Source organism: Lissotriton helveticus, chromosome 10 (genome assembly GCF_964261635.1).
Source record: "Lissotriton helveticus chromosome 10, aLisHel1.1, whole genome shotgun sequence".
In the NCBI taxonomy this organism is placed as follows: Eukaryota; Metazoa; Chordata; class Amphibia; order Caudata; family Salamandridae; genus Lissotriton; species Lissotriton helveticus.
Window position 1 is genome coordinate 1,210,212,150 of NC_136071.1, and position 21,920 is coordinate 1,210,234,069.

The window sequence follows — 21,920 nt, forward strand, 5'->3', positions numbered from 1 at the left end:
GCAAGTAAGCAGAAGCACTTGCAGACTAAGAATCCGGTCAACTTTGCAAGGGAAGATTTAAAGAGATTGAGAGAGGCTCCTCCTGCTTCATGAGGAGGCCCAAGCATCAGTGGAGCAACACCGTCAACCTCTACTGCACAGCCTAATATTCGTCCCCAATTTGGAACCCATTAAGAAAAAAAGTAAGAAGGTTGGGAGCTCTGTATGCCATCCTAATACCTAATCATCCTTTAGTTATACAGAGCTCTACCCTCTATCTGACCTATCTGTACAAGTGTGAATTGGAGATTATCTGCACCGAAAACCCCTCAAGTACTTATATCCGTTACTTTTTAACTTCATTGAGTAGTCGTATTGTGAATATTTACCTTAAAGTTGTCCGTTAAAAATTTGTGAATCTCTCTGGCTTCATACAACTAGTTCATGCCATATTTGAGACATCGGTTAAATGAACTGGAACAGGAGGATATACTTTCTTCAATGTTGGTAACTTCCTGCGGACTTATGTAACATTGTGGTACCTGAAAAAAGAGTTAAACATGTATATGTTGTACATATGTCCAAGTTTAATTTTAATGTTCATAAAAGCAATTGTTCTCGATAGGACTGGGGATGAAAAGTAATCATCAGAGGTTATATTTGGACAGCAAAATAGGAAATAGTATTGTATTATACAAATGTTAGGCCAAGATTGGTCACTCACTTCATTCACAGACTCCTGGGCTTGATCTGATAGAACCCTTTTTGAACTTCTATGATTTAGAAATTTAGAAATAAATAGCAAGGGAAATTAAAGGACAAGTTTTCAACAAAAAAAAACATTTTTACTTTGTATCTGAAATAGAGGCTGAAAACGTGTAACAAGCATTGAAATGAGAAATGGGGTTCAGAAAGAAACGCCTATAAGACTATCACAATGCAGATTTATATTTAATACAAATGTTTATAGAAGTAAGAAAACTTATAACTCATACATTGTTCAATTTTAAATCACATATTTGGGCAATAAAATCGGGAGGACATGCTTTTTTTAAGTTTGGTTGATTTCAGAATGCCTACGAATTCTTGTAAAACATAACAGTAACACAGTTATCCGTCTGCAAACACATGAAAAACACAAATGCTTATCTCAGAATGGTTTTCGATCATGAAATGTTGAAGACAAACCTGATAACTTCATTAAGTCCATTGCTTGTGCCAAAGATGTCTTGTATGCCAGCAATTTAACCCAAACAGAAAACCATTGTGAGTCTGGGAACCATGGGACAGGAGGGAGGTCCGTTCACCAGAATGCAATTAGACTTTATTGAACTTCCACCCTGTAATAGGCTTCGATATGTTTTAGTAGTGATTTGCCTGTTCACTAGGTGGGTGGAGGCTTTCCCCACCTGGATAAATGATGAATTAACTGTTGCAAGTTGCTTTTATGCGAAATCATTACACAATAAGGATTTCCAGTAACAATTGAAGCTAATAGAGGAACTCATTTTCAGAATGAGTTGCTACAGATGATATGTGAGGCTTGGACATCCGTCAGAAACTGCATTGTGCCTACAGACCTGAGGTATCAGGGGTAGTTGAACAAGTGAATGGGATAATCAAAAACAGAATTGCAAAAACGTGGCCAGACGCATTACCACTTGTTTTGATGACCTTAAGAAGTATACCTGACAGAAAGACTGGATTGAGTCCACATGAGATTTTGATGGGCAGAGTCATGGGACAGGCATTTGTACCAGTTGATAAACTGTTGACTATAAATGATGACATCATTCTGGATTACTGCAAAAACCTATCTGACGTGGTAACTTCTGTGTTCCATCAGGTGGGAACTGAGTCAAATACGAAAGAGAAAAATCCAGCTCATGATCTAGTCCCTGGAGATTGGGGTCGGATAAAGGTACATCGGAGTATAAACTGCCCAGTACCTCATTGGCGGAGACCCAGACAGGTTATTCTAGTTAACACCACCGCAGTTAAATGTGCTGGAGTAAAGAGGTGGGTGCATGCAAGTCACTTAATCCATGTGACAGAGCCTGAAAATCCAAACGAGGAAGGTGAAAGCACAACTGATTCTGATTCTGAAAGTGAACCAGAGAGAAATCCAGATACTGTAGCTCGATAAGAACGTCGACATCTGGAAGTGTCAGAAGCAAGTGCTGCATCTGAAGGAGAAGGAGAAATTGTTGAATTGCCAAATTCTGAAGATCGACCTGAAAGTTGAGATTTTGTAGAAACAGAGACCAGTAAGGACACTGAGCAATGTGAGAGTAAAACTGGTGATCAAGAGAATACTGAACAACAGTCTGAAGGCAGGAACCAAAATCCTGACACTGGAAAAGAGGAAGTAACTCACGACAAGGATGAGATTCCAAGTACCAGCTATGGAAATGTTCCTAACAGAGTGAAAGAACTGTCAAAAGAGAAAACCGATACTGAAAAAGAAAAAGGCACTATAAAGTTTGTCATAAATGAAACTGTCGAAGATACTGCAAGTGAATCTTATGACAGTGCAGACAAAGCTCCAGTGACAAAAAGCTCAAGGAAAAGAGCTTGGAGAGTGGAATATAACACCACAGAACCAAAGACAAAAAGAATCTGTAAAGGAGATAATTGTCCTAAAGAGAATGATGGACTGAAATTTAAACTGGTTAGCAAACTAAGACAACCAGAAGATCAAGTAATTGAAATACCCAGTCAAAGAGAGTCATTGGGAAAATGAATAGAAGTTGTTCAAAGGTCAAAAAGAGTGAGAAGACCAAACCAGAAATACAAATCGCCTGAGTGGTCATACATCATCTCCTATCGAAGAAGTAAATAGTAGTCAAGAGAACTTGTACTTCCCAAAACCAATTGGGAAGAGTGAGTAAAAGACTGAAACACAGAAAAGGTGATAATTGATCAAAAGTATATTGTAAAAATAGACCCTGAAAACCTGATATAAGGACAACATTGTAAGTGAAAGGATAAGGCCTATAGGTGACACAAGGTGGAAGAAAATCTGTTAGACAAAAATCGCTGTGTTAAAAAAAAATGGCTAGCAATGAATACAAAAGAAAATGTTCCATTTTTAGAAAATGGTGTAGAATGTGCCTGATATGTACTGGATTATTAATGCTGATATGGTTAATTCTAGCTATTGTTATCCCTGTCCTTGAAAATCTAACAAGGTTGAAACCAAATGTGAGTTCGAATGCACAGAATAAGCAACCTATGTATAATCCAGAAATGCATCAAGATAAGTCTATAAGTGACTATACTACAAATACGTTTTCTAGATTGTTATCTGAGTATGTTAGGACCATGGACGCAAGTGACTATTACATGTGTGTAAAGTTACCTGCATCTGTTTCAGAAGGGGTGACTTATCACCATCTTCCACTTACATATGGAGTTACATGTAGTGTGAATGCAAGTTTGTTTTATGAGACAGGAAAGTTAGAATATTATTATTCAAACTCAGATGATACATTTGCAAGATTGAAAGTTGTAAACTCTACGAATAGAGTAAAGCCTGCAAAGGTAATGAGCGATTTTTTCTTAGAAATTGATGAGCTGTCACACGAGGAGGCTTTTAAAAGCAATTTGACCTGTAAAATGAAGAATGAAGAGAAAGCATTTTTAGATATGGTTGAAGAAAGAAGGGTTGCTCATAAACGAGCAAAAAAAGTGAAACATTCTAAATCAAAATTTTGGGAGTCTGAAGATGAAAATCTTGATGACAGAAATGTGAATGTGGCCATAAATATAGATACTCCATTGTCGGGAAAGTTCTGTATTAGGAGAGACAACAGTGTGCATGACAATTATTTTGTGGGAGCAAGTCGATGTAAAGATACCTATCGTATAATAGGGGGATGGGGATTTAAAGGAAGAAGAGATCCAGTTTTTCCTGGCATATATTTTATTTGTGGGAACAAGGCTTACTACAAGTTACCGGACCATTGGTACGGAACATGCTACGTGGGGCTGTTCTTTCCAAAAATATTTCATGTAGACAGAGGTACTGATGGAATGCATGAGATAGGCAAATCATTAAGTCGTAGAAAGAGAGAAAGTGTAGTAGAAATAATAGGTGATAATTTTGGAGCATTGATGCCAGTAGTGAGAATATCTTTTAATGCAAACAGAATTCGGTAACTGTCAACAATAGTAGACCAATTGTCTCCAGATACTGCAGGAGGATTTTTAATGGTAAACACTGAATTGGTTGCTATGAGAGCTATGGTGATGCAAAACCGTCTTGCTCTTGATATCATTTTGGCAAAAGAAGGAGAAGTTTGTGGAATCTTAAAATTGAAACACTGTTGTACTTATATTCCCGACAAAAGTCAAAAAATTGAGAAGTATCTTACAAACATTACAGAGTTGCATAAGGAAATTATACCACTGGAGGTTGATGGTGTTCTTGAACGATTTGGTAGAAGTTTTTCAGCTATTAAGCATTGGTTTCAAGAAATAGGTAGTTCAATTATAGGTAAGATACTAATTCCAGTAACAGTAATAGTATTAGCAATTTTTGTGATAAGATTGTGCTGTATATGTAGACAAAAAAGGAATGTTAGAAAGTCTTTAAAGAAAGTAATTAAAGAAAAACGAGAAAGGGAAAAGGAAGTTTGTGATATAGAAATGGAGGAATTCCAAGAAAAGATTTATAAAGAAAACAGAGAAGAAGATACCAGAGTATGAACTGTACTAACCAGAAGAGCTTGAAACATGTTTGGATAACATTTGCAAAATTGTGGGAGATATTTGGTGATAAATCACCAAAGGAGGGAGTTGATGGAGCAAGCTGGAGTTGCAAAATTTTGTATACCCCTCGTGAAGTCATTTCCTCATAACAGTAATCTTTATTGATTGTGTAATTTTGTATAATTAACCAACATAGTATAGTATGCACACACAAATATACGTGGGAATACTAATCTGCTTGTATGACAAAAATATAACTGACTAATTAATGTTGTTGTCGTGATGTGAAATTAATGCAAAAGCTTCAACATAATCAAAAGCGGCATAAATGTGCTTTTTGTACATGTATTTGTGGCAAGAACCGAACGATAAGTGAGTATAATTTGCATATGTGTTGCTTATTTGCTAGGTAACAACTAACAGGGAACACTTTAGTATGGGGGAGGTAAACAGAAGGGCTATATTTCAATAAATAACGTTTATTTGTGTTTGTTTCTATGATAGTTCCCATTCTGGCTCGTGAGGCCTACTAAAAAATGAAGACTTTTGATTACTGCGACAATGAAAGATACTGCGCACGCGGGGCTAAAACAGAGAATGAATGTGAGCAGCCTGTGCTTGAACGAAAGCAGTTCAAGGATGACTTGAACTGGAAGTCCGATGACTGCCAACAAATATGGACGTCTCCATTGTATAACGTGGGAATAAAGTCTGAACTTACAATTTGCGGACATGACTGTGCCGGACGCTAATAAAGACAATAGACTCTTTAATTTCTGCTGAATCTGCACAAGCTAAATATTAGAATGATGAGGTGATGTTCATCCACCCTTGTATGGTCCAATCAGGAATTGAGTTTGCGTTGAGAGTTACTTTTTAGATAGATAAAGTTAGTGAAATAGTTGTAGTTCTGAAAATTCTGAACTCGTGAATAAAACTTCGTCGTAGCATGATGATTTTTATATCAAAATACCGAGAATGGCTAGTACACTATGTACAAGCATTTTCGTCATATTCCAGTAACGATTTCACCTCGAAATCGTCATTTTCGTCCAGAACCCTTGGCTACCATTTTGTGTACGGCAGCCATTTTGTGGGTTGCCCTAACATAGGCTTATAATTAGGGCTCCCGGTTTTATGGTATTTATTTTTTTGCCATTTCCGTCTGTATTTATCCATATTTATTTTTTGGGCATTTTTTCTGTATTTATCCACATTTATTTTTGCCACGAGTAAAAGGCAATGCTATAGCTAGTATTTTTCCACATTTATTTAAATTGACAATGCACACATGCGCTCACTTAAACTAGCTATATGTTGTGTCTTTAGCAGTGCTTTAAATGGTCCAGTACTGAGTAATTTTTGAAAAGGAGAGTACATGTGCTTCTCAGTTCTGCTATAAAAAACACTTTAGGATAGAGTACAAGCACTAATCAGGAGCAAACATGTGCCAGCGCTTCTGTATTTCCATCTAGAGCCAGCTAGAAATCTGCCTTCAAATGTCTATAGTTTTCACACGGAAAGTACGTAAGGTTACCTATATTGGTGGTGGTGTTTTTATGTGTAGATAGACAGACAGATAGATCCCAAGCTACATGCCACGTGCCCTGAAAGTTACTATCTCAGTCTAAGGTTCACCGACTGAAAATAGATGCTAAACCACTCTAGGCTGATCCCAGCGAGCAGATTCAATAATCTCCTATTGTACTCCATCCATGTTTTCTCACACCCACAGAAAAGTTCGAAGGGCATGAACATATGAAGCCATGCCAAAAAATGATCATTCTCAACCACAGACAGAATGCTGTGTGAAATTGGCATTCCTCAGCAGATGGCCATTTTTTGACACATTTGTAGATTGCAGAACTGCATTTGATCTGCCTCATGAAATGCTTCCTCACATCAAGCTTTCCTTTCAAATTTAAAATATAGACAGAACTCCTCGGGTGAAAAACTACCTGATGCTGGTTGACAGAACAGATGCGGTCATTACATAAATGCAATATTTTTCTATTATTCCATGCATTTCACATTTTACCTTTCCCTCAAAACCTCTGTCTTGGGCAGTCGGACATTCCTTCCACCTCCCCTCGTTTGCCTCCCTGCCACCAGCAATCTGCCCCTCATTTTCCCTCCTTTCCCTCACAGGCACGTCCCTGTACCACAGACTAGTCATGATGTGTACCATCATTAACTATGAATGAAAACACTGAGTGATTGCCAAGGGGCTAGATCATTTACTTTGCAAAGGGTGCCATGAGACTTTCATGCCATAGAAATGTAAAGTTAATATTTATATATGTACTGCAAACAAAGTTAGGAAAATCATGGGGGTGGTACAAAATATTAATCAGAGGAACAGCTATCGGTGGTGCAGCAGGTGCAGGGGCACCGGAGCCTTGGGGCCGCACTGTACTCCACTATAGCTGCACTTCACCGCCCAAACTGTGGACCGAAAGGGTTCCAATTTCCTTCTGGCTTATGGCAAATGTGCTACGCCACTCACTGCATATTCCTGTGTGGGCTCCACATGCAGACATTCTAGTGGGGGGAGGTGTGGCGTAGGGTTGTTGATCTGGTGGCTGACAGAGCTGTGTAGGAAATGTGCAGTGGTCGTGGAAAGCTCAGCAAGGGAAGAGACTCTCCTGTCCTCTCAGGAAACGAAGCAGGCTACATAGGATAGATCTGTGAAGGAATGCAAAAATACCCGCCCGCCAGCACTTTTGTGCGTCGAAAATGATACAATACCTCCTTATAAGAGGAAAAGTCATCTTTATTTAGGTTTGAAAATGTGGCAGGATGCGCTGCTGCCGCACTGTGAATTCAAGTGCTTAAAACGTGCCCTGTATGTAGTACACCTTAGACTTCCTGTATGGGGTCCTTAACTGCTTATATTACACTACATCTCCCACAATGCATTGGGTGGGGGGATTATGTTGTGTGCTATCCCAAGCTGCATCCAGGATGTATCAGATGACATGACTGCCTTTAAAAGAAGACCGCCCCCTCTCCCAAGTGCAGCCACTCAATATTTGCAATGAAAGCAGCCTGCAATGAAAGCAGTCTCATTTCGCGCTGCTGAGTGTCTTTTTCTCCCAGCTGGAGTTTTGTTTTTGCTTAGTTCAAGGTTGCGCTTTCACCACGTGTGTTCCCACCAGCCTACAGCTGCATGGACATTGTTGCACAACCCCCAATGAGTGTGCTATAGTAGTGCTGTTTCTTTAGTATTCATAAACGTTGTCTCGGCTGAACTCGAGGAGCATTATTTTTCTATTTTTGTTTTGAAGTTAGTTTACAAAAGGATAGGAAAGTCTACAACCTCACGTATTCAGATCTTTTGACAAAAATTGTTTCTGAAGTGCACTTATTTATCAGTCTATCTCTCCGCTCCTGAGGATATCTGTTTAACTGACAAGCTGTCCTGAATCCCGACAGAATGGGGCCTGGGACAGGGAGTCAGGGGCTTTGAAAGAACAATAAAGGCTCGTTAACAAGTAAATGGTCTTTGAAATGACCTGTGAAGTACTTGGGTACGGCTGCCCGGGAAGGATTTTCCAGCAGCAGGAAGGGGGCATGGTGAGAACTCTGGATTCAAGCGCAGCAACATTTTCTAGTATTTTACCGTTTCTAAATATAAATACAGACAAAGGAAATATAGATTTCCGTCTGTATTTATATGTAAAAATCCGTAAAAACGGAAAACCGGGAGCCCTACTTATAATACAGCTAAATTCGATTCCCAAGCACACTTACACCTTAATTGACTTTTCTCTGACCTGGGCAAGCTGAAACCATTGCCCCAGGCCGAACCTGTTTGGTCAGTTCCTCTCCCAGTGGCCGAACGAGATAGCATCAAGGCACAACATGCCATAAACCCTTTTCATCGCACACACACCCTGCCTAATCTTGCTCACACCTGTCCCTGCTCTTTCTCTCACTTGCTTTATGATGAGGAGGTGCCCGTTTTTATTGGGGGTCCACCGATATCTGATGAAAATGTTGGGCCTTGCCAGGTGATTTGTTATGGGCTGGACGAACTGTAATGTGGGTTTGTCATGATGACTCTGCTTTTCCTTTGTAGTGAAAACATGTGAATGGTATACTAAAATGTGAAGAATGTTTGCCTAAAGCACAATATTTCGTATAAAAAGAGAAGCCTGGTTTTGTAAGTTGAGCAGTCTCCTGAGAATATACACACCATGTTGTTGTACTTCTAGGACGCCTGTTACTTGGTTGCAGCCAATAAATTCGATCTTTGACTTCACCTAGAAGACTCTGAGTTTCTGTGTCTGAATCAGGAAAGTACTCAAGGTCTTAGGGTGTACCCTGACACCACTGGGTTACCGGTTCGGTACCGGTCCTGAAAAAGACAGTACCTCAGCTGGCACCCAACGTGGGGCGATACCAGCGGTACCGGTCCAGCCAGAGGTTTGTGAGGAGCTTCATGTGAAAATTCTGGAGGAAGGCCGCCACTTCATCGACCCCTGCATGTCGACGTGGTCCGAAAGTCTTTGCTGCGAGGTTCCCCGCTTCCCGACGGCTACGAAGGACTGCTGCCCTGGCTATCGCCCTTATTTGGACCCTTGACGTTTGGTAGAGCGAAACGATAGACGAGTCTTCTGGTGACGTCATCGATATCTCAGTTAAGTATAAGTGGAGCGTCTCCCAGTCCTTAGTTGGTCTTAGTTTGGGTATCCCCTTGGGATCACTTTGTTTGGAACTTGCAAGTGCCAAAGCCAAAGGACTCGTGTATTCACGAGAATATCGTAATCGATAATCCTTTGAAGTTTGAAGCTAGACTAGAGAGCGAAGATGCCTGGTCTTAGCAGATTTGGAAATTTGTTTTGTCTTGGTTGTAATAATAGGGATCCCCGATTGGAGGACTCGTGTCCGGTTCCTCCGATTGGAACTCCAACTTATGAATTATATGTGAAACATGGAGTAGGCCCCATCACATACAATAAAGTGTGGATAAAATACACCAGAAAATATGGTGTTTTAAAATGGCCCCAATATGGTAGCTTTGACACGGAAATCTTAGATAACCTCGAAGTTAAACTTTTTAAGAAGAAAGCCCGCCTATGGCGTAAGGAAGCCAAACAGAAGGAAATTAAATTAGCGAAGAAAAATAAGAGAGAAAGGGGTATTTCAATAATGCAAGCTGCTATGCAGTTTAAAGATAACGAAGTAGAACAGATGAGTGAGCAGTTGCACAGGCAACGTAAAATGGTGATAGATAAATGCTATCCAGTTTTGCCGCCTCTTCAGCAAGATGCAGCAAAAGACCTTGAAAAAGATCCCCTAATGTCGCATTTGTTAAGTTCGCCACCCCCTTATGCGCAGAATGCTACGGCACCTCCGCAACATTTAGCTGCGCAACCCGTGGTTGCATTGCCTCCTGCTCCTCTACAGCACCCACCAGCTGTTCTTCAGTTGGCTCCTGCTTCTCCGGTGCAGCCCCCTTAAGGGCCACCGACTTTGACATCTGCTCTGCCTTTACTTCCTACAACTTTAACTACTATAACGACTACCACTCCTGGTACTTCTCCTGACACTGCCTCTGCATCTGCCTCGTCTCACCCTGCTTTCCCTCTTGTCTTTTCATCGACTTCTCCTTCTGTTCGTCAGAGAGTGGCTAGTACTGTCGCTAGTTTTTTACATCCTTTCTTTGGTGCAGCGAGTGTAACTCCTGACACAGAGCGCAAGCAGTTGCGTAGTCAACTGCCTGATTCTAGGGAGAAGGAAACGTTGAATTGTTTGGCACATAAATGGGTTGCTGACCCGGAAAAATATGATTTAGAATGTGTTATGGATGTCTTCACCCAGTGGGAAACATCGAAGCAGAGATACGTTTTTGAGAAAATGTGTGTTTTCCTGTGTGAAGATTTAGAGGACAATGATTTGGACTCTAATCCGCCCGAGTTGAGCCATGTACGGTTCGAGTTTTCAAAAGGCGCAATTGTGGGTTCAGATGTTAAGAAAGCAGTTGCGACGTTGTTGTCGCTTAGGACTGAAGGTGTTTCTAAGTCGTTGTTTGAGTCTGATTCTTCTGCTAAAAAGAAGGGAAGACAATATCCCTTGAGAGAAGTTCCTCCGGTATGGAAGGAAGAAGTAGCAGCTGGTCATAATAATATTCCCCCAGCTATACCAGCACACTTTCAGTGTGTGTGGGTACATGTTCCATGGAAGCGAGGTGAAGTTTTGGCCCTTAAACAGACATTGCATGATCCCCGTAAGAATCCTGCAGGGTATTACAAAGAGTTGTCACAGACTGCAGGTTCATGCGTCATGAATTTAGCTGACATAGACATGTTGTTTGGGAACGTTGTTCCACAGCCTTTATGGAGAAAGATTTGCCATGCAGATCATGATCAGGAGTTAGGTGACTCATGGGCTAATATTGCGGCTGCAGATGACCGACAAGTTGGTGGTGCTAAATCCGAGCCTTTAGTAGCAGACCTCCCTGGTAGGATTATTAATTACATGAAAACTTTAATGCCTGTGATGCGTGTGAATTGGGATAAATTGTCTGCGTGTAAGCATAAGAAAGATGAAACGGTGTCAGATTTCTTCACCAGGTTTGAAGAAACATTTGTCGACCACAGTGGTCAAGAAATGAGCAGAGAAGGTGGTCAGCGACTGTTCGTCGATAAATTTGTGCACAATCTGCTTCCCGAGTTTTGTAAAAAGTTAAAAGATTCAGAGAGTTCTTGGGCAGTTTCCTCCTCAGCACAGATATTAGCTACTGCGCAGTACTATATATATATAGTAATGATGAATAAAGAAAATATATAAAGCAAATAAACTGAACAGACATGCTAACTTTTGTTTTGAATAAAAATGAGATAAATGGAGAATTAAGCTGGTCTTGTATTTTCCTTAGCCTAATTTCTACTAGCAGATCTGTCGACCCTGATGGTGGTGTGTCTGAATAAATGTCTCGTTAATAAACCATGATAAAATATGTTTAAACTGCAGGTGTAAATAATATAAATATTTAGTTTTAATATAGACACTCCGCTATGATCCAGCAGCTATCCTTTGAATCTCACTGATCCATGAAGTAGGGTGAAAGTGAATTGTGAATAACTCGCAGTGTTATCGGCCCCAATGATGAGTAAATATATGATTCGGTACTTCGGGGAAAGGTGATATGATTTTAGAAAACATTTCCAGAGTAGTGCTGCATCAGTTGTAATGGTATGCGTTGTAGTGACATGCATTGTAATGGCATGCATTGTAATGGCATGCGATGTAAAGGCAGTTGCATTGTAACAGTTGCGTTGTAAAGGTAGGTCATTGTAATAACTGCATTGTAATGGATGTTTCCCTTCGCCAGTGAATCCAGCTCTATGTCATGATCCTCTATCACCGCATCCTCTTCCTCTGGGGTCGCATATAACTCCTGGGCCCTCTAAACAGGCCCTCATTGACTTTTATAGCTCCACCTTCCTGGTGAAGCCCCTCTTGGAAACCCTAAACCACTTGCAGAAGGTTTTGAGCTGGGGGGCGGTCTAACTCTCCAACTGGGCCAGCTCACACTCCATGGTTGCAGGTGCAGATACAGGAACGTGAGTTGGAGACATTATTTTAGGGGAATAAATGCCAATCAGTGAAATTTGAAAAGTGTAAAAACAAAAAGAGAAGGGAAAAATGCCAATGAAGAGCAGAGACTATTGATTCAAATTGGTCATATAAAACTTTAAAGTATTTATCTTACTTTTGAAATATACTACAGCCTGTCCAGGTTGCTTTTTAGGGCCAACCTCAGGGGAGACGTATATATATCACAAAGGAAGGTTTAGGCATATAATGTGGATTATCTTGACAGGTCAACATGGCAGTTTAAACTGCACACCCAGGCTCTGCAACAACAGACCTTACACATGCTTGGCACTATCGGTGCTGCAGGCTCACTAGTAGCATTTAATTTTCAGATCCAGGGCACATTTAGTACACTTTACTAGGGACTTATAAGTAGATTAAATTTGCCAATTGTGAATAAGCCAATGTTACCTTGTTTTGGGAAAACAGCACAAGCAATTTAGCACTAGCCAACAGTTGTAAAGTGCCCAGAATCCTAAAACCAGCAAAAATAAAGTCAGCAAAAGAGGAGGTCAGAAAGCAAAAAAAGTCAAGAAAAACCATGCCCAGGGTGCCAGATCAAACAAGTATTTCAACAGAATGACACTAAAACTAATGGTGTTATTTCTGTTTTGGATATGATATTAGTATTAGCATACACCAAATGCAAAGTATAAAATTTGGAGAAATTATGTTTTTGGGATTTTGCATTCAATGTGATATGACTTTATGTGACGCTATATGTTTTTTCCTTATTTACAGCCCTGATGATGCCCCGGATGGGGACGAAACACGTTGGCTGTTATCTGTTGATTATTGTATAAAAAATGATGACATTTCTTCTGGAAGCTGACTGACACCTACAAAAGCATCAGAATAAAGAAAATGAACTTCAATATTTTTGCCTGAAAGATTACTTTCCGTAATCATTGTAATTTGTTTGTGCAAAGATATTAAGAAATAGGAATTTGATCAATTCTAGTTGTAATTTCTACGCTCCCTCCATGTTGAGGTCCTTATAATGCTCTTCCTCTAATAAAACCCTTCTGATCTTCGTGAACCATATTCAACATAATCCCATTTAACCTCCTTGCTATGACTTTTGTTAACAGCTTGTAATCAGCATTTAAAAGAGAAAAGGGCCTGTATGAGTCAGCATTTTTTAATGACTTTCTAGGCTTAGGAATCAAAGCTATATTACCCTCTTTCCAAGAGTCTGGCATAGCAGAGCCTGAAAGGAAGATGGCATTAAAGAGCTGTCTCATAGCAGGAATTATGGCACTGGCCAAAGTTCTATAAACCTCAACTGGAATGTCATATGTCCCTTTAGCATTTGCCTTTTTGCCCCCTCTAATAACCTCCTCCAATTCTTCAACAGAGATATCCCTGTTCAACACCTCCATCACCTCCTCCTCTCTAACTATAAGATCTTCCTTATATACCCCCCCAAAATGTCCATAGAAAGCTGAAGCAATTTCTCTACTATCACTAAGGAGCACACCTGAATCTTCACATTTGATTTCTTTAATCAAAATTCTGACCTGATCATTCTTTGCCTTCCAAGCTAGAAGCTTGCTACAGCCCTCGTCATATTCAAATTGTGCTTGAGGGCTGGACTCCCATTTCTCCTTGACTCTATCTCTCAGAACTCCTGATAGATTCACTTTTAAATTTTATATTTCGTCCATCTCCTTTTCATGGCTCCCAGCAGTAATCAAAACCACTTCCAGCCTCCAAATCTGTTCTTTAAACTCCAACACCTTTTGATGATAGATTCGCCTTTTGCTGCTGCCAAAACACCTAGTCTGCCTTAAGTAGGCCTTATAGGCCTTATAGGCATCCCATACAATCCCAATCTTAGCTGAGCCTTGATTCCTTTCAAAAAATTCCTGGGATTCCTCTTTCAAATTTACATCGTCTCAGCTTCAGCCAAAATTGTGCGATCCAGCCTCCATATTGAACTAGTAATCTCCTCTTCCACCCTCATCTGAAGAAAGATAGCTGAATGATCTGATAGGTGACCCCAATATGTTTAACCTTCAAAACAGAATCTTTCACTGCGCGGTCCACCAAAAAACAGTCTATCCTGACCTGTGTTTGTATTTTTTATTGTAATATGTGAAACCCATACAGGAGCCTACCTTACATCTCCATATATCGCAGAGACCCCACTGCGTCATCAAGCCTCTCACCTGATCGGACATCTTGGGGTTTACAGCCGCTCTACTGTTCAAAGACCTATCTAATTTATGGTCCAAAACTGTATTAAAGTCCCCTGCCTAAATCATATGACGAGAGAAACTCAAAAGTGAATTTGCTATTTCATCCAACGGACCTGTGTCATCCTGATTTGGACCATAATAACCCACCAGATTGAAGATCTGCCCAAGAACTCTTAGCTTAACTATTAGCCACATTCCTGTAATACGCAAAACATTGCCTGATATCAAACTATTCATGCTGTACTTAACTAGTACTGCAACCCCTTTGGTAACTGCTGTCTGCCTCATGTAAATTGTATGGGCCCTCAACATTGGCCAGCTGAAATGGGGCCCTTACCCGCGCCTTCCTCTCAGGTCCGCAATCTAGGCTTTATTATTGACAATAAATTGTCAATGAAACAATAGGCAGTACAAACCGCAGCCACCTGTTTTACCATCCTAAAATAGTTTTTAAAAAATCATTTGGATGCTCCCGGTTGATACACAAAGGACGGTAGTCCAGGCACTTGTAACATCTCGCCTGGACTATGGCAATGTCCTTTTTCTGGGTTCAAACAGGTATGTGCTGCGTAAGCTTCAGGTGGTGCAGAACTCTGCTGCCAGATTGCTGTATGGACTTCCTAGAATGTCCCGTACGGCTAATGCCCTGAGAGAATTACATTGGCTCAGGGTGGAACAGCGTACTAAATTTAAAGCCCTGTGCTATATGATTAGAATTAAGATTGGCTCAGCTCCTAAATACCTACAAGTTCTGGTACGCTCTTACCATCCTTCTCGCCTGCTTCGCTCCTCCCCAGAATAGAAATTCTAAATTCCCAGGATCAAATTAATGAGAATGGGAGGACACTCCTTCTCTCTTCTTGGGCCAACTTTGTGGAATTCTCTACCTGATGTACTGCTGAAGGATAAGCTGTACCCCAATTTTCGCAAGCAATTAAAAACTTGGCTTTTCACTCAACAATTCCAATTTTCAGATTTCCAGAGTCTCTTTTATGGCCTGCACTGGGAAACCCTTGTTGGGTAGCTGTGCGCATTAGAAAAATAAATTAACATAACATAACATGTGCAACCCATCTCTGCGCCTTAAAGAGTGCCCTGCTCTCGACCTCTGTCAAGTGTGTCTCGTGTAGAATAATGATTTGTGCAGGAGAGTCCTTCAGATATTGCATTATTTTATCTCTCCTACTCTTCACCCAAAGACCTTTTACATTTCACAACAGAATTTTAAATTCCTTAAATCCATTCCCTGTCATCTCCGAAAAACCCTCTCTGCCCACAAACTTTTGATGAACAAAACCAGACAAATGAGACATTTTTACCCCAAAAACCCACCTCCCTGTGCAGCCCACACCGCCCCCCCCCCCCCACGGAAAACCCTAACCAACTTCCCATGGCAAAAGCCCGATGAGTTACCCTTCAGCATGCAGCACACATACATGCACACCTATACACCCTCATATAAATTTGAAACATACACAAAGCAGTAAATCTTTACCTATAAAATATACCACATGACCAAGAGACTCATCGTACTGCTTCCCAAAATGCGAAGTTTTAACGAATCCCAGCCTTGAGCTGTTCAATGAAGCCATCAACCTCCTCAACAAACAGAAAGGAGTGCATCATATTATTCCACATCACTGCAAGCACCTAGCTTCCTTAGCGGCTTGATTCTTTTCCCCAGCTCCCACTGCCTATTAGCTGGTACTACTAACAGATCTGATCTTACTTCAATTCTTACTCCATCCACCTCCAACACTTTCTTCTTCAGAACTTTAGCTAGGATCTTTTCCTTCAAGCAATAAGTTAGGAAATTAACAAGAATTCTCCTAGGCTTAGATATAATTGTATTTAATCTAAAAGGGTCTCTATGTATCCTCTAAATATCTCTGGCAATTTCCTCCTCAGTCTGTTCCAGCTGAAGCTCACTTTTCAGCAACTGAACCACAAAGCTTTTAATATCTTCTCCTTTTTTACCCTTAGGAACTTTTAAAACCTTCAAATTGTTCCTTCTTTGAACGTTTTCTAATCTTTCTACTCTTTCCTCCTGCTCTCTCCCCCTACCACTAAGCCCTTCGATCTCTTTCCTGTTAGTCTGTATCTCCTCCTTTACGTCCCTAACTTTGCCCTCTACCGCCAATGTTCTTCCACTCAGGTCATCCATTTTTTTCTCTAACACCTCACATGCAGACCTGATGACTTTCTGATTCAGCTCTGAAGTCTTGAATCTTCCTCGCATCGCAAGGGTCAAGGGTTTTGACCAATGTACCTATTGAAGGATCTCGACTCCCTGAGGCTGCTCCCTCTTCCCCTAAAGCCTCTTGCCCCAATATATAGTTCTTCCCGGGCACTGACTTGCTTTGCACCTCATCCGATACCTGCATTTCCCTCCTTCTTCCGAAATAGACTCCGCTGGAGGATTAAAACTACCCTCTGGATCATTCAGACTAACTTCATCCCTTATTGCTCCCACTACCCCCCCATCTCAACAGACAGCACTTGAATTCGGTTTGGGCTTAAATGTGCAGACCAGTCTTCCAGATTTGTTATCCCCTCAGGGCTGCTCCACCTCCTGAATAATCACTATACTTCTGTTTTTGTTGAAGTTCCGCCACTGCTGCTGACATGGGATTAAAATGCCTTAAAACAAGTCCTAAGGGGCGGTGTCACCTTAATCTTGCGCTCCAAAGAACTCCCTCTTGCCAGTTTGGTAGGTACCTTGGTCCCCTTACTGCACCATCGGCCCATGGGCTTCACCACCTTCACCTCCTCCTCCACCTTATTCACCCCTGCTTTTTTCCTGACCTAGGGGAAATATCCGTCAACACTTCTCAGTGAATACCTTGAAGAACCAGTAAGTAGCCCGGCCACCTCACCAACACTACATCCACTCTTTACATTAGTCCCCTGCTCCTGGGCCATTTGAAGAAAAGGGGAAAACTGTACCTCAGCATTTTTAGCACACAATGAATGCTCCACTCCACTCCTACAAGCATGCTCCTCGCTGGCCCCACTATGCCAACTGGCTCCTCGACCGCCACCTTGAAAGAGGACCCTGACAGCAGCACTACACCCCCTCCGCAACCCCAGTGCCACTCTCCTCCACGGCTGCTCCATCGTGTTCTCAGACTCTGCCTCCAGCCTTGCTGCTTTGCTACCTCGCTGATCCACACTCCCTACCTCAGTGGAAGCTCCAATAGCTCTCTGGAATGCTCAAAACCCCTTAAGTTCTCGCTGAATCACACATTGAGACCTGCTCGGTTAATATCAGAAAAAAAGGCAAGTGTCACCACTTGCACCGCTGCTTGCCTTCCGAATCGGATCAACTTTGTTGCACGCTTCCAGGATCACCCGCGACCCACCACTAGCCGGCCGCCATGTTTTCCCTTCAAGTGAAGTGGGGGCAAGAAGTTTATTGTGTAACTTCTCCACTCTACCTGAGTGCTGAGGTCATGGAGAGCTCTGTGTTGCGAGGAAGAACCAGTGTAGGGGCAGGCGGTGTGTGCGGTCCATGTGGCAATGCGTGAGGACAGATGATATGCCTTCAGCCTGCCAACGGCACGCCCTCTGGGTGCCCTGTACACGTGTCCAAAGCCCATCTCCCAATACATAGGGTGGGATACAGGGTGTGCAAAATAAACTACACCTATCAAGATGTATCTAGTGGGAGTTCTTCTGGCAGGGGTAAAAATAGTTGCCCATTCGAAAATGCCTTGCTTCAGCCAAATGTGAAACAGTCTATCAGCAGCTGGTTATTCTAAGTAGCAACTGATATTCTGGCTCGTAATTTCCAAGTGCAGATTTTTAGTGCCGAGTGCATGATTTCCAGCAATTCACTTAGCAGGGGTTTTTAAGGCTGTATCCTTAACACAAGTAAAAACAGCAAACAGCACAATCAAACAAAAATGTTAAAAGGAAACATGATTAGTTTCTGCGGGGCGTCCATTTCACCGTGAGGAGGTAGAAGACATCTGGTACTGGAATGAGAAGCACTTTGGAACTGAAGGGTTTTGTTGTAGGTGCAAAAACTGAGCACTTCTGTGAAAAACACCTTGAAATACCCATCGCTATATAAAGTGCCTCATATCTCATGTCTATGTCTTCCTCATGTCAGCTATGGTGCCATCGATCCAATCTTCAATGACAGGCATCAGTTCCCAACCTTTTACTGCACTGTACCCTATGAGATCCATAAGATACACATCATCGGCCACTGATGCTCTTTAGTCGAGGGTGGTGCAATATGTCTAATATCTAATACTAGCAGCCCGTCCCGACCTTGTCCGGAAGCAATCAGGCTTCCGGCTTCAGGGCCTCCGCCCGCCCCGGCCCCCGCCCGCCCCGACATTGTCTGTGGGTCCCCCGGAGTAGCAGTCCATCTCGACCTTGGCTTCAGGGCCCCCGTCCGCCCCGACATTGTCCGAGGGTCCCCCGGTGCCTTACCTCATCCGCCGCACCTCCACGCACTCCTGAGTTCAGCGGTCCGCCGCTCCTCGCCGCTCCTCCCGGCCTGTCTGCCGCTCCTCACCGCTCCTCCCCGCCTGTCCGCCGCTCCTCCCCGCGCTCATGTCCGCCGCTGCTCCTCGCGCTATTGGACGCCGCTCCTCCCCGTGCTCCTGATGTCAGCACGCACGTCGCGGCCGGCGCTACTTTCATGGGACTACTTTTCTTTTTTCTCGTACATTTTTTAAATAACTTATATTTTTTTAATTTATATAGCCTATGTCCATCTGCACACCCTGACAATTACAACGATGTATCGGGTGTGTAGATTGGCGCTGTGGTTCCCGTGTTTACCCGCCTCAAAGGTTCAAAGTTCTTCCTTTATAATAGTAATATAGATTATCTCTTCCTCAGGTCAGCTGTGGTGCCATGGATCCAGTCTTCAGTGACAGGCATCATTTTCCATCCCTTTACAGCTCTTTCCTGAATGAGAGCTATGAGGCATGGGCCATCCGCCACTGATGCTCTTTAGTGGAGGGTGGTGCAATATGTCTAATAGGTCATGTCTATGTCTTCCTCAGGTCAGCTATGGTGCCATTGATCCAATCTTCAATGACAGGCATCAGTTCCCATCCTTTTACTGCACTGTCCCCAATGAGATCCACAAGCCACGCACCATCGGCCATTGATGCTCTTAAGTGGAGGGTGGTGCAATAAGTCTAATATCTAATATTATCTCTTCCTCAGGTCAGCTATGGTGCTATGGATCCAGTCTTCAATGATAGGTGTCATGTCCCATCCTTTTACAGCTCTGTCCTGAATGAGAGCTATGAGGCATGGGCCATCGGCCACTGATGCGCTTTAGTGCACGGTGGTGCAATAGGTCTAATAGCTCATGTCTATGTCTTCCTCAGATCAGCTATGGTGCCATGGATCCAATCTTCAGTGACAGACATCGCTTCCCATCCTTTTACCGCACTGTACCCAATGAGATCCACGAGGCAAGTGCCATCTCCCGGCTGCTCAAGCACTTTGGATGGACCTGGGTTGGGATCCTGACATCAGATGATGACAGTGGCAGGAGGGCCGGTGAGGAGCTGGAGAGAGAGATCAGCAACAGTGGGGGCTGTGTGGCCTTCTTACTAAGAGTCCCCAAGGCCTGGTACCTTGAGCGGGAACAGATTTCAACAATCAGTGTTTCTTCTGTCAAAGTGGTGATAGTTCACTGTTCACATGCTTACATGTTTCCAGTCATCCTATACCAATTGCAAAATCTGCCTACTATAGTTTGGATCACTTATGCAGCCACATCACATCTGAAAGATTTTATAGATGACCCTGGAATGAATATTTTCAGTGGTGCACTGGAATTTTCCACTCCTAAGGGACAGATTCCTGGACTGACAGAATTCTTGTACAGTGTGAACCCTTTACATTTCTCAGACAATGACATGGTTGTGTGGCTTTGGGTGCTAACATTCCATTGTTCTCCTGATTTGCTGAATAGGACTTTTGTCTATGACGCCTACTACCCTCATTGTACAGGGAACGAGACAATGAGAGATGTGCACCCCCTTAAGTACGATGCTTACAATTTCTACATTACTTACAGTGTTCACACTGCGGTCTACGCCGTGGCTCACGCCTTACACAACATGATCTCATCCAAGGCCCACTCAGGACATCCCTCAGGGAGTGAAAGTCTAGAGAAGGACTTCCAACCATGGCAGGTAGGAGAGTCACTTTCTAATTCTAAATATATATGTCAATCAAATATAATATGACACACATAGAGCACATTTGATGTCATTCCCCGAGAGGTAAAGTCATTTCCTAATTAGGCATTTTGTACGGTGTTGTTTGTCAGTATGAAGTCACTTCTGAGCCCCTGTCCCAACTAGTAAGGATAGGTTTATAATTTAAAGACAGTTTGCAGCTATTCATCAAGCCTTTGATGCAAACAATTCCAAATGCTTGATTTGAGATTACTGTACAGTACAAAGCTGCATTTGTGTTTTAAAATAGTCCTGAAGTAATGAATGCTAGTGCTTTGAGCTGCTTTGCACTTCTTTGTTTGAATGGGGCAGCCCACCAATCCATGGATTTGGATTCAAATCACAATTTGTTTAGAACGATAAACACAACTTTTAACCCAAAATGTTTGCCTGCAAGAAGAAGGAGTAACGTTTAAGGAAACTTTTCATTTCTCAGACCTCTTTCAACTTCGCATGTGCGATGAACTGTACAAATAGAAACTTCAAAAAGTGCTCAACTTGGCAAAAGCACAGTGTTTTTTACAGGAAGAGTCTCCTTCCAAAAAAACACTATACTTAACATTAAGCACACGCCCTCTCTAGTTTAAGAGCATGTATATTGGCACAAGGCATCCTAAATTTTGGTACCACTTGGGGAGAGAGGAACAGCACCAAATATGTGTACATTTGATACAGTTCTGCCCCCTACATTTAGCACAATGCAAAGTTGGTTGCTAAGAATACGTCTATAACATTCTATTCCTCAATATTGTTTATAATCTTTTTTTCTTTTTAATAATGTTGGTAATTTAGAGTCTTCTTTGGAACAGGAGAAGGGCATTGGTGCAAGCTCAACTCAGACAAGAAATAGGTTGTCATCTTCAGGAACAAGCCCTCCTGTGGAGTGACACTTGGCAGTCCACCACACTCTGCCCCACACCCACCCCCTCCAACCACTCATCCAACCTCGGAATCATCCTAGACACCCAGCTAACCGTGAGGCAACACATCAACACCATCCCCTCCACTTGTTTCCACGCCCTCTGAGGGATCCCTGTCTCAACCAGGAAGACGGTCACCCAGGCCCTCATCACCAGCCAACTCGACTACGACAATGCACTCTACGCCAGAACCACCAAACAGCTCCTAAACCACCTCCAGACAGGCTAGAACTTGTCAGCAAGACTTGTCCTTGATCTCCCCAGAAAAAAACAGCATCTACCCC

General features: G+C 42.3%; 1 pseudogene; it reads left to right on the forward strand.

The window, feature by feature from the left end:
• The window catches only part of LOC144784215 (uncharacterized), an 82,590-nt pseudogene extending 60,987 nt beyond the window's left edge, over nt 1-21,603 (forward strand).
• The last annotated feature ends 317 nt before the right edge of the window (nt 21,604-21,920 follow it).